The following is a 13,137-nucleotide window of genomic DNA, read 5'->3' on the forward strand; positions in this document are numbered from 1 at the left end:
GTGTGTGTACTCGTCTGATAGAGTCCATTACCATCATGTTAGTTTAAGTTTTACCTGCTAGAGTTCAGTAATCATTTATTATTACATCTTGAAATTTGGGCGCCATCTTGAAATTGTGTAATTACTAGCTAGAAATACGGGAAAAAGTTCAAAATTCATCAAACAATAACTTCTTAATATACTGATTAATTCGATCAGTTAGTATCCTTGGTTAGATAACTGGATGGTGCAAAAATAAAAAATAAAATAAAAAATCGCTAAAAAATACAGGTTCGAAAATAAAATACCACAAGTTCCTTTACAAACATATCATTTATTACATAATTTATATTTTACTACAGGAACACTTGCGAAAGTTAGTGATCTTACAAACATTTAGGTCTGCATAACCGTAAAATAACTAATTCTTAGCTCCAATCGGTTTATACTAGACAGAGACCATCCAGAACCTTTACTGACATAGTCCTCCTCTTCTTGACAGAGTTTCTGGACACCATGGTTAAAAGTTTGCTTCACATCGTTAGAACTGTAAATTACTGCATCCAATTTCTTGAATGCACACTTCTTCACTTTGTCATCGAACGGATATGGCTTTCCATATATACAGTCCTGCCACAATTTATATTTTAATGAACCGTTTGTTGCTACTTATCAGTAAGCTGATGGATTATTTCGTGTCTGATATTATCAAGAAAAGTACAAATGTTCTTCGACTCACTTATCGTATTTATATAATAGTAGTCTTTTAATGTTCCACGAAATGCAGACTGCACGAAGTAGAAGCCATTATCATTCACCTGTAATGCACCGAACACAGTCTTAGGTTTAGTTATATTTCCAGACGACATTGCAATCGGTTGCTGAACATCGGTTTTCTTGCTTGTACGCTTACGAGACTCCAATCTAAAGTGAGGAGTGGAAATTTCTGCAGGTAGTTCAGTGGTAGGCACTCGGACTTCACCTTTACATTTTTTCGCATGATGTCGCAAACTGTCAATACGTGTAAACCAAACATGGCACTCATCGCAGCGAAACTTCGTACAAGTAGGATTCTTCACACATTTTCTCCGCTCATCTCTCCGTGCATCATGGGAAAAATGCGAACGACGTATCACAGTAGCTGCAAGGATACCACGGTTATGAAGACGAACCCGATCCAGATGTCGATGTTACTGCACTTATACCATTTCCAGGCATACTCGTATGCACATCAATCATTCTCTGTTGCACCGAAACCTTTACTTTCTGCCGCGCAGCAGGACCTTTGTATGTCTGCATGTGCATTTTCATATTATCGTTTCTGGCAAACTGCTTATGACATTTCTCACAACCAAAAATTTTACGAAGAGGATTCTTAGCACATTCTCTCTCTTCTCACGTCAACGAGCATTGCTGTTGTTTGAGAAAATCATGTCGCAGTAACAGCATCGATGTTCGTTAGTTGTTGTCGAATCACCAACCATTGAAGTCTCCATCAAGGGTGAAACGACGTTCATCGTGGTTTCCGGCGCAGCCAACTCCGTAGTCAATATACTCTCTTCTGCTGGTGGTACCACGACTGTTGAAGTCTCCTCCAGTGTTGTCGACGTCTTTGTCAACGGAATCTGCGTCTACATAGGTATACATTGCTGACGTCAGGGTTCCCGTAGTCGATGGTACAACCTCCATCGAATTCGACGTTAAAGATGGTAAAAATGCCATCCAGTTCACAAGAACAGGTATTTACGCTACTTATACACCAGATGAAACAAATTAGGTGATCCTTACACCGTCGACGTCAGTAAAAAACTGAGCGACCTGCTGCCTAGGACTTTCTTATATACATGCACCCGATGGAATATTATGCTAGTCGAATCAAGAACCATTTACTATAATACACGAGTAAGAACATCATTAAAATATTCAATGCTGTGTGATACGTTCTCATGTCATGAATTCGATCTCGCCAATATACGCTAGACTTCAAGACCTCCAATTCGCGCCATCAGATCCATCTATATTTGGCTCCAATGCTCCAATTTCCCATCGGCTTCAAGTGATCCAAGATGCTCCAAAGCTTCATTCGTTCCAACACGCGATGTTCACGCAATTTACACGCAATGTACGCGCAATACACGCAATGAACACATGGTACAACAGGAAACGGAATGAACACACAGTACACACAGTACGCGTAATATACACAATGCACATACAGTACACACAGGAAACTGAATGAACAAACAGTACACACAAGAAACTGAATGAACACACGGTACACACGGTAAACGAAACGAACACGCAATGTTCAAGCAATTGACGCACAATACACGCAATGTACACGCAATGTACGTATTATACACGCAATGACTACACAACGTACACGCAATGACTACACAACGTTCACGCAGTTAAAGCATTTTATAAAAAGTAAGCACACTCATCTAAAAGGAAGCACAATCTGAAGCACAATCATCGAAAAGGAAGCACATATGGAAGCACAATCAACGACAGGAAGCACAATCAGCGACAGGAAGCACAATCGGAAGCCCATTCAACAAAAAGGAAGCAAATCTAACGAAAAGGACACCCATTTTCACGAACATTCAACTCAGGTGGTTGTGTTCAATAATTTTACGTTAGGATACAATGCCTCCAACAGTAATTTGCTCCAACTGTCTTTGACTCCATCAATCAATGACGTCAAAATTATTTGACTCCAAATAGTCTTAGGCCTACCGCTATTTGTCTACAAGACTAGGAGGCTACGAATATACGAGACTATAGGACTGCTTGTCTACATGAGTACTTGAATACGAGGTTCCAATTGCTGTATCTGTCTTCGGCTGAATTTTCTCTTTGGCTCCAACTGCTCCCGCGACATTACGTTATAAAATTAAAAGGCTACTTGGTTACGTAGCTACACGTATGTGCGGCTCCAAGGCATCATGACTACACGACTACGAACCATGAGGTTATAAGACTACGTGACTACGAGTCTACAAGGTTACGAGACTGCGAGGCTACAGGACTACAAGCTTCCAGGACACAATGCTACATGGCTACCAGACTACTTGGCTCTAACTGTCTTGGACTCCATTCAGCTGCGAGAGTTAATTTATCTAATGCAAAGAAACTTGTTGTTAGTAGTCCCAATTCATGTCAACGGAAGACGCCACGTGTTGCTTGAAGATAAATATTATTTAGTTTTTTTATGTGGGATGCAGGATGCTCACTAACGATCGTAAAAGAAGGATGGCTTCGCTATACTCCAAGGAGAAGTAAGTTCGTCCTTTCTGTTAGTGTTTCTCAGATGTCTCAGAGTTTAACATTATTTGACTGAGTAATAATATATATTTTTTAATTCCACCTGATACAAATATTGTAAGTAGTGATTTAGTAGCAGAAATTCACTAATTAAATGTAACTCCAAATAAAATGTCTTGTCTCATTAGGTAAACAATCCTTCATGCAGAGATTGGTTTCCCAGAAATAACCAGAAGCACTTGGAGAAACCACGGGAATAATCAGGAGCACACGGAGAAAACCATCAAAATATTGACAAGAATAATCGGGAGCAAACGGAGAAAACCGTCACACATTTTCTTTGATATCAGAAAAATTACAGGGGAAAATTGTTAAAAATAATAAAATATATAAAAAACATAAAACTTGAAAGAAAGAAAAATATTACAAAAAATTCTGGCTTGTGCTAGAATTTTGGGTAAATTTTGGCGAATTTTGACAAATTTTTAAGGTCAAAGTCAAAGGTCAAGGTCATCCAAGATGGACACCGTGACGTCACAATCCAAGCTGGCGGACTGTCACCACGGCACCACACCCAGAACCCAGTGCCAGTATGCCCTATTATATACCACTAAAATGGTTGAAAAAACTTGGGGCTGGAATGAGAAAATAAATAAAACTTCCCTACCCTGTACACTATTGAATTCGTTCTTATTTTTGTTTAACCGTCTAAATACTGACTGAAACAATTGTTTTAAATACATGTTTGTTTCTCCAACCATTTCTGCAAGAGGTGGAAATAACAGTTTTGAAAGTAAAAAAAAAATAATCATTAGTTTTTTAAAATACATATACTATTAAATCCATTATGATTAATTTGTATGAATTCTAAAACTCATCTAAAACTTTGGCTGAAAATGTTTTTGATAAAACGAATTAATATCGTAAAACATGGGTTGAAATTAAAATAAATATAAGTATATAATAATTCCAAACCTTCTTACATAGTATCAAATTCATTTGAATTGATTTTAAACCATGTAAATATTATCATAAACCTTGGTGCAAAGCAAATATTCATACGACCACGTTATTAGTGCAGGAGATGAAAAATAGTTTTTGAAGGTAAAAAAAAATTTAATAATTACCTTGTTTGGTTTATGATATGAAAATCGTTCTAAGATATTTGATGCTTCGTTGTAAACTTTTCAAAGCTGGATACAGCCATTTGTACAAAAGCTTACGGTTATAACTTTACAGCTAAGCACCGAACGGACGAGATCAAAACATTTTTGTACACAGCAGAGAAGGACTTATGATGCTTTGCCATTATATCTTTAGCAGTATAGCCTAATTGATTGCGTCATAAGAACGATCGGATGACGCACGCTTGCACATAGTGTAGACAATGTACCTATATGCGGACAACTCGAACCGTCAGCGGCTTGTACGCAACCAGTTTGACAGCTAGAACTTCATGTGGCAGCGTCGAGTCACGTTACCACTGGAAATCAAGGCGAGTCTGCGTGGCAGTTCCGAGGCCGAGCAAAATAAACAAAACGAAATTAGAACTCCGCGATGTAACGTATTTGCGTTCTGTCATTGACGCTCTCCTTAAGGTCAAAGCGCACGTTATAGGTGTGTGAATATAAACAACAATGCATATCCCAAGCTGATCAGCATCTGGGACACCCACGCATTATGACGAACGCGCAATAACATATTTTTTTATGATAACACAAGCGCCAGAGCAATGTCATGAATATACAACTAGGTCATACATTGGCGCGTATCTAATGTTGTTTTTTCTAAAAGGACTCAACGATCTGGACGCAGTGCGTCGCGCGCTTTCAGTGGAACATCTGTCTGTTGTGCTGTTACGATGAACCCACGGAAGCGCACGTTTTCGTAGACTCAGTCACCACTAACGCCTTTTCTGACGTTGAAACGGATTGCTTTACCGGTGAACGTTGTTCTCCACTTAAGCGAGTTCATGTGTTTTGCTGACTTTCGCAACTTCGTTCGATCCCTTTGGCCCATGGCTAACGAAAGCGACATCATTCGACAGAGACTGTGGGAATTATCGATTAACAAAGTCACAGTTCCTTTCATGAATGGGAACAAACTGGAGGTCGAGTATAACTACGATCCCTGGAGAAAAAATGAAGATTACATCCTCGTTAACGTTGAAACTCTGTTTCCTGTGTTCGGTGGGATCAGGCCGCCGGTGATGGAAAAGTTCACGAGCATCTGGAAGATGGAAAAGTTCGTCAGAATGCATGTTAATCTAGATCAGTGTTTGCATTACCAATACTTGTCTTACTCGTGCTACATGATGAAGAGGCAGAAGCCTCCGAATGCCAGAGCGATCGTGAGGCCCTCCATTGACACGTGCAAGTATCGACATTTCCGCCACTATTGCTCGCAACACGTTCGCCATTGGTTGAAGATTTTTCTCGAACCTTTGCTAATAGCCCAAGAAGAAAACATATCCTGACGAGGGCGACATTAAAGGTTATTTATATTTTTTAAGCAACGCAATTCATTTCTGAGTGATGAACTAGTGGCTGCGGGCTCAGAGCAAAGTACTGGTCCGAAATAAAATTGAATGTAAGTCAGTAAATTGTAATTTTACTGGTTCCCATATAATGCAACTCGTGACCCACCACCTGCTCGTACATCGCAAAATAAATGATGCAGCAAATATGTTTTTTTTTTCCCTTCACCCCTCAATCACTACAGAATAACAGAAAGTGTACAGATTATGTTTCAAAGGTATTAGGAGAAAATTAATTTAAGGAACTACGAGTCTCCCAACGTTGCTCAACGTTGTTCGAACAAAGTTTATCTTAGATAATGAATTTAAAAGAAAAGATTCGGATCGAGTTGTAGGCTAGGCTAGAACTAGGAAGTAAATTGCTCCTAACCACCGACACTACGATGCCGCGAGTTCATTTATTTCTAGAAGGCTTGATTTACTGTATTCTTAGAATGTCGGCAAGATGGCGCTGTATATTTTGCGCGCAGTTTTATGAATACATAAATATGCGCATGATAAGAAGCGTTCGCTTGGCTACCTCTCGTTCAAATTCACCGTTGAGACGACAGGTCGTAGCGTCAATTACAAGACAAAGATACCGCGACCACCATTTCTATTTCAGGTAGAGGTTGAATGTCGAAAATTATAACAAGGATGTTTGCGCATGCACCTTATGCAATAAGACGAAAGCCGGTGAGTCTGAGCAGATAAAAGTTATGTTACGATTCTTTTTCGAATAGTTACTCGCCGAATTGACTGTAATTGGGATCGAGAAAAATATTAACGATAACACAATGGTTATTTTGTATTAATTGGAGACTTTTTTATGTAGCCGATAATTCGCGAAATTGCTTTGATTCTCAAAGTTTGTAGTAACGCTAACCATTGTTATGAGGTGTTATTTGAGAGTCCCGATGAAGTCTAGACGTTAAGGAACGACAAGAAATTATAATATTTGAAATGAGTGAAACGTGTTTCGTTTTAATGCTCGAAACAAGTTGTTTTTTCATACGTTTGAACCAATTTGTATGGAAATATATGTAAAATCAAAACTTGAGAATCGCTAGTTGGTTGCATCGTCGGATCGAGACGCACCCACGAAGAAATCGATTAAATAATATTTTCATATGTTTCGAATGTAAAATAGGTCACTTATAGTCTAAATCACCTGGTCTACATATATACAATGGACGTTCCAACCTTATTCAGAAAGTATTTGGTCTTTAAGCCGTTCGCTTGTATAACAAACGAGAATAACAATAGTTTTCCACGCCACACGACATTCATGTTTTTTGGTGCGATCACATTGAATTAAAAAAAACCTAACCCTGCGTCAAAACGCTGCCGAGCTTGTAAAAGAATGAGCCCTTTGCCAGCATCAGGGTCTTCGTCATCCACGCAAATCACGTTTCCTTTGGAGGTCATTCTCCACATGGCTAACAGTAGTATGTAAAAGAGGCTACTGAGACAGGGCCGTTTTATGAGAATGCGAGGCCTGGGGCAACAATATTAGGAGCCCCCCCCCTCCCCCCCTTTTTTATTGTAGTGATAATTTTCAGATATGAAACACTCATATTTGCATTGACATGTTTGTATGTAATAACTAACATAAAAAGGACAAAAGTACCATAATGAAATGCAGCCTATATACGCAGAAATATGAAACATATTTATGCAGGGAAAACAAAATAATTTATAACAACAAATTTTATATTTTAAATGGAGTAATATTTCATAGCCAACACCCACCCCCAATATTTCTCTGCTTCATTTACGAAAGTCTTGAATCGTTCTCAAATATGTACACAATTTTATGAGTTGCTGATCCCGACCAATTAAAATTACATATTTATTATTTATTAACTCACTTTGCAATAAACTTCTTCCTTGCCTTTTTAGCAGCAAACAAGTTAATGAGTCCATCAAATGAAATGCTGTTCACAAGATCATGTTCTGTAGAAATCACCGCTAACGAGTTTAATCTCTCTTGTGACATGGTAGATCGGAATTGATTCTTCAGAACTGACAGTTTTGAATATGATCTTTCACTTTCACAGTTTGTGATTGGTAGTGTCAAATACAAGCGCAGTGCTATTGCTACATTTGTAAATACATCAATTATATCACTGTTATATAAGTGCTGCAAAACCTTTTGTGGAGTGAATGATGTAACACTGTCTTCAACTTGTTGCTCTCTGAGAAATGATGATAAGTGTAATAATTCATTTGTAATAACAGGCTGCATAACCTTTCTGTATTTTCTGACCAACTCGGTAGCACTAGATTTGAGTTCATCTTCACTTGCTGTAGTTAAGTAACAAAGAAACCCAAATGTTGAGGCAATATCTTTGTAGGAAGCAGCTCTCTTCTCCAGTTCCATGTGGAGCTTATCAGCAATGCATAGAAATGTGGAAATTCTGAAATTCTCGCGGGATGTTACAACAGTTTAAAGTCGTCATTTCCATCCAAAAACTTTTTTTTATTTTTGGAAGATCTAGTATCTACTAAAGTTTGTAACACGTGGTTGCTTAATTGTGTTGCTTTAACTTCAATTTCATTAAAATTATTTCGCATATCGGAAACAAAATCTTTCAAAGAATTCATCAGTTGATGACCAGTTATGAGATCGAGTCCAGGCTTCTGTAGATGCTTGGTTACTGCACCGAATCTTTCCATAATGTCGTACCAAAATACGGCCATAAAAGCAAATTATAAATATTGCATTTTCTTCATGAGGGAGTTCGCTTCCATCCTTGTGACTTGCGTTTCATTTTTATCATTGAATATATTATTAAATGCACAGAAAATCTCATCATAATAAATGACGAGAGTTTTCAATGCATCTTCTCTGCATGACCACCTTGTTTCCGACAAGCACTTGGCAGTATTTTTGGCTTTCCGCTATTTCCTGTATTTCCGAAATAACTCCTTCAAGAACTGACCACCTGTGAGTGGAAGCAGCGAAAATGAGTACAGGTTTTCTAAAAACAGAAACAGTTTTGTTGCATGAATACATTCACCAACACTGTTTTTTCCTACTAAGTTTACTGAATGTGCTGCTCATGGAACATACAGCACAGAGCTGTTTATTGATTTAATGTGCGCTTGTAGGCCCTCGTATTTTCCTGACATGTTGGCTGCATTATCATAGCTCTGACCTCGGCAATCCTGGATATCAATGGTGTTGTCTTTTAGAGTACAGGTTACAACTTCACTTAAATTTCTTCCTGTGTGGCTGTAAATTGGAATGAAACACATAAACCTTTCCAAAATGTTACCGTTAAGGCAATATCTAAATACAAAAGATAACTGATCTGTATGGGAAACATCAGGTGTAGAATCAACTATCAGTGAATAATATTTGGCCTGTCTAATCTCATTTAGCATGTGTTTCCGAACTTCGTTGCCCATTAACTCAATGAATTCTTCACATATATCAGAAGAAAGATACGATACATGACCTTTTCCTTTGTTCCCATGTATCCTTAAATGTTCCTGTAAAAAAGGATCAAACTGAGCAAGGAGTTCCAAAATTCCTAGGTAATTAACATTACGAGGTGATCCAAGCATCTGATTATCACCACGAAAAGGAAGACCACGACTGCACAAACATTTTACAACTGCCACTACTCTAACAATAACATTCTTCCAGTAATTTGTCTCAGTCACTTGTGCATCTAAATGTGATGAAATTGACATTTTCTTATTTATTCTTGAAACCCATTTTAAAGAACATGCTTTGTGTTCAATACTGTTTTCAAGCTCCCTAAATTTTTCTTCTGTTTTCTTCCAATTAGAAAACAATTTACAAATTTTGATAGTTTACAATTACTGAAAAGTTTGCACGCAAAGCAAAACACATTTCCCGTACATTTAGAGTACAATAACCATTTTCTCTCCTGTCGCTCTCCATTTTCAAGAACTCTCACAAATTCAGATGTTGTTAGTTTACGAGTACATTTTGGATATTGCCTAGCAGAAGCTGTGTAGTCTCCATCATTATTACTAAAAAAGTCCGGCCCCTTATCAACACAATAACTAATCATTTCGTCAGTGATATTGCCAGGCCATGCCGCAGGATCTTGCTGGATTTCTTCTATTAACACTGCACTATCAAACTCTACACTTCTTTCAGTCCTAGCACAGTTTCTACAAGTTATGGAAATTTCTGGAGTTGTGTTAATGAGATTACAATTATCTATTTTAGTTACTTCTGTGTTTTCTTTAACTTTATCAGAGCTTGAAAGTGGTAAAGTCAAAGACAACTTACCATCACAATCACATGGTTCTAGTGTTTGAGGAGGTTCATGGTTCTTTGTGAAGAAGGCTGTAAGTTTTGGAAGTTTGTTTATTTCTTCTTGTTCTCTATTTTTTGCTTTACGTTTAAAAGCACCACTATAAAATTTACGTACACTCATTTTGTGACATTATTATAAAACACAACCAATTAGCAATTATTATCAAACTAAAACTCTGGTGTAGTATCAAGGTCTGTTTACATTATTCCCGCCTGATGGACATCTCTATTGTTGAACACAACTACCAACATGAACATCATAAACAAGTTCGTATGATTCATAAACCAACAAAATCATTAAAAGAAATAAAATCATTACTGCAAAAACAATTTTAATAGCTTTAAAATCTTACTAGAAACATTTTTAGTTGCACAAATAGATTAAAACAGGGTTATTGAATGTTGTTCTTCAATCTTACATTAATAAGTTTTACGCGTACATTAATTACATGACATCTGTTGGGACTAAAACGAATCACACATCATATTAATCGACCTTTCGAATCGAACAATAGCACCCGTAGCGCCACAATCGCTGTTGTGGTATTAAATGAATCCGCTCGCTTTATCCGCACCACAGTAGTTACCGGCGACCGGCGTCGATGTCGGTGACTTACTCAGTAGTTATAAATAAAACCATACAAGTAACAGCATGGTGTGCTTTTATTGTGGAATCATGCTTTACAAAACTAAATAAATAGGTACCTATCTAAATTTAAAGACAAGTTATTATTACCCCATATATAAAATGGGAATTCACTTTAAATAATGATATATTTTTTGAATAAAATTTGAGGCCCCTTAGACTGTGAGGCCCGGGGCAAATGCCCCTTCCCCCCCCCCCCCCCCAGACGCGGCCCTGTACTGAGACAAGGCTAAAGTTCAAGGTCAAATTCGAAGTTCAAGGTCAAGGCCAAAGGTATGGTGAACAAAAATTAAAGTAATATGATGTAAACGGACTCTAGTATACGAAAACAAGATAGTGGTCTTCAGCGGACGAAAACAAGATTGCGGACATGACGTCATACCAGCTGACGATATTTATATCTTGGTATTGGTGGTGGTGGGATGTCAGTCTGCAGGTGGCTTCCGTGGAGGAAAGATCCATCTATTTTTATTAGGTTTGCTCTTACCGGATTAGAACCGAGGACTTCAAGGCGTAAGTGCATGTCTAAATAGTATTTTATTAATATTTGATTAAATAAATTTTTTCATAATATTTGAGGTTTTTTTAAATTTCTAGCATAAAAATTATGGTTTTTCAATATGGCGGCCATAACGAAAAGTGTAACGATCTAGAATCCAATATGGTGGTCGTAACGAAAAGTGTAGCGATGACATCTTACTCAACCAAGATGGTGGGCGTAAACACATGCAACATTTATAGAATCCAAGATGGCGGCCGTAACGATAAGTGCAACGATGTATTTTAATGATTTTTTATTAATATTTATAAAAAAATTATAATTTTTAAAATTTTTACAGATTTTCTAGTATTGAAATTAAGGATTTTCAAGGTGGCAGACATGAAGTCTTACTAGCTGTATATATATGTATATATATATACTTTGACATAAGTGGTGGGAGGTCAGTATGCCAGCGGCTTCCGTGGAGGAAGGATCGGTCTCCATTTTTTTATTTTTGTTTGCCTTCGCCGGGTTAAAACCAAGGACTGCAATATCTATGGCGTAAGTGTACTTTTTTATATAATTTTTTTAAATATTTTTTAAATAATTTTTTTTAGGATTTTTAAAAAGTATCCCGATTTTATAACATAAAAATTACGGATTTTCAAGATGGTGGCCGTAAAGGAAATTGCAATGGTTACATAATAATCCTAGATTATGTCAGAGGCTTATCGGAGGCTGTAGACATGAATGCTCAAGCCTCTTTTAGGAATTTTTGTTCTTTCTAAGGCAAAAAGTATTTTGAGTTTTTCGAAATTCTATTTTTCGAATAAAAATTTTGTTTGAGAATTTTTGACGAAATTTTTGTTTTCAAAAAATTGGAATTTTTTGGCAAATTTTGGCGGATTTTGGGCAAGTTTTCGCAAATTTTGAATGTCAAATGTCAAGGTCAAAGTCACCCAAGATGGCCGCTGTGACGTCACAATCCAAGATGGCGGTCGGCACTATGCACAATACCCAGAACCCGTGTCCCAGTAGCCCCATTTACATATTACTGCCTACTTTCTTTCGTTGGAATACTACAGAAGTTTCATCCTGGTACTTTGGCCTCGTTACAACATGTGCCATATGATTCAGAAAAAATTGTGGCAACTGTCTACTTACTAGACCAAAACCTTCTTCATGAATGGCAGGCAGTTGACTATAGAATACAACTTCGACGCCTCGAGAATAACGGAAGTTTGCGTACTGATGAATGTCGAATATTTGACGCCGATTTTCTGTGGAATCGTGGCTCAAACTATGTACAAATTCGCGGCAGTCTCGGAGCTTCGTCAAAATGCACGTTCATCTGAATCTATGCTCGGACGGACGTTACGTCTCCTACCCGTGCCATCTGGTGGACACTGACGGCCGCGGTTACGAAGACTTCCAACACCATCCAACGGTTACTTGCGCGTATGGACACTTGCATAACTACTGTTCGCATCACGTCGCTAACTGGTTGAAGATTCTTCAGACTACTTTGATTATGCTGCACCAAAGTCGCAACAGCTTCACCGAGGACCTCGCTTAAAGGTTCCTACTTTCTGTCAGTGATTCGGTTTACGTTGACAGAGTTGAGATGGAACGCTGCGGTTCGATACTCTACAGACTGATCCACAAATAGATTCTCTACTCTTCGCGGTTATTGGAGTTGAAGTAGCGTCGCGATCTCCTTTTAGTTCATTATCTAAAGTGTATCGAGATCTCATGTGGGTGGTAATTTATTGCTTGTTGTTACAATTTTTTTAATTCTTTATGTAGAATTAGTTTATTTATTATTGTCACCATTTTTGGAATTTCGTGTGGGAGTAGTTTATAGCTTGTCGCCATTTTTATACGTTATAAAAAAGTTGTATTAAAAATATACTGTTTTATTTATTTCCTTCAACTGCTGCACTGTGGAA

At 37.7% G+C, this 13,137-nt stretch overlaps 1 protein-coding gene across 1 annotated transcript in view; it reads left to right on the forward strand.

The window, feature by feature from the left end:
- LOC134527334 (protein espinas-like) overlaps positions 1-13,137 on the forward strand; it is a 1,109,625-nt gene that overhangs the window by 278,418 nt on the left and 818,070 nt on the right. The gene's annotated exons all lie outside the window — the stretch shown is intronic.

This window comes from Bacillus rossius, chromosome 1 (genome assembly GCF_032445375.1).
Source record: "Bacillus rossius redtenbacheri isolate Brsri chromosome 1, Brsri_v3, whole genome shotgun sequence".
Taxonomy (NCBI): Eukaryota; Metazoa; Arthropoda; class Insecta; order Phasmatodea; family Bacillidae; genus Bacillus; species Bacillus rossius.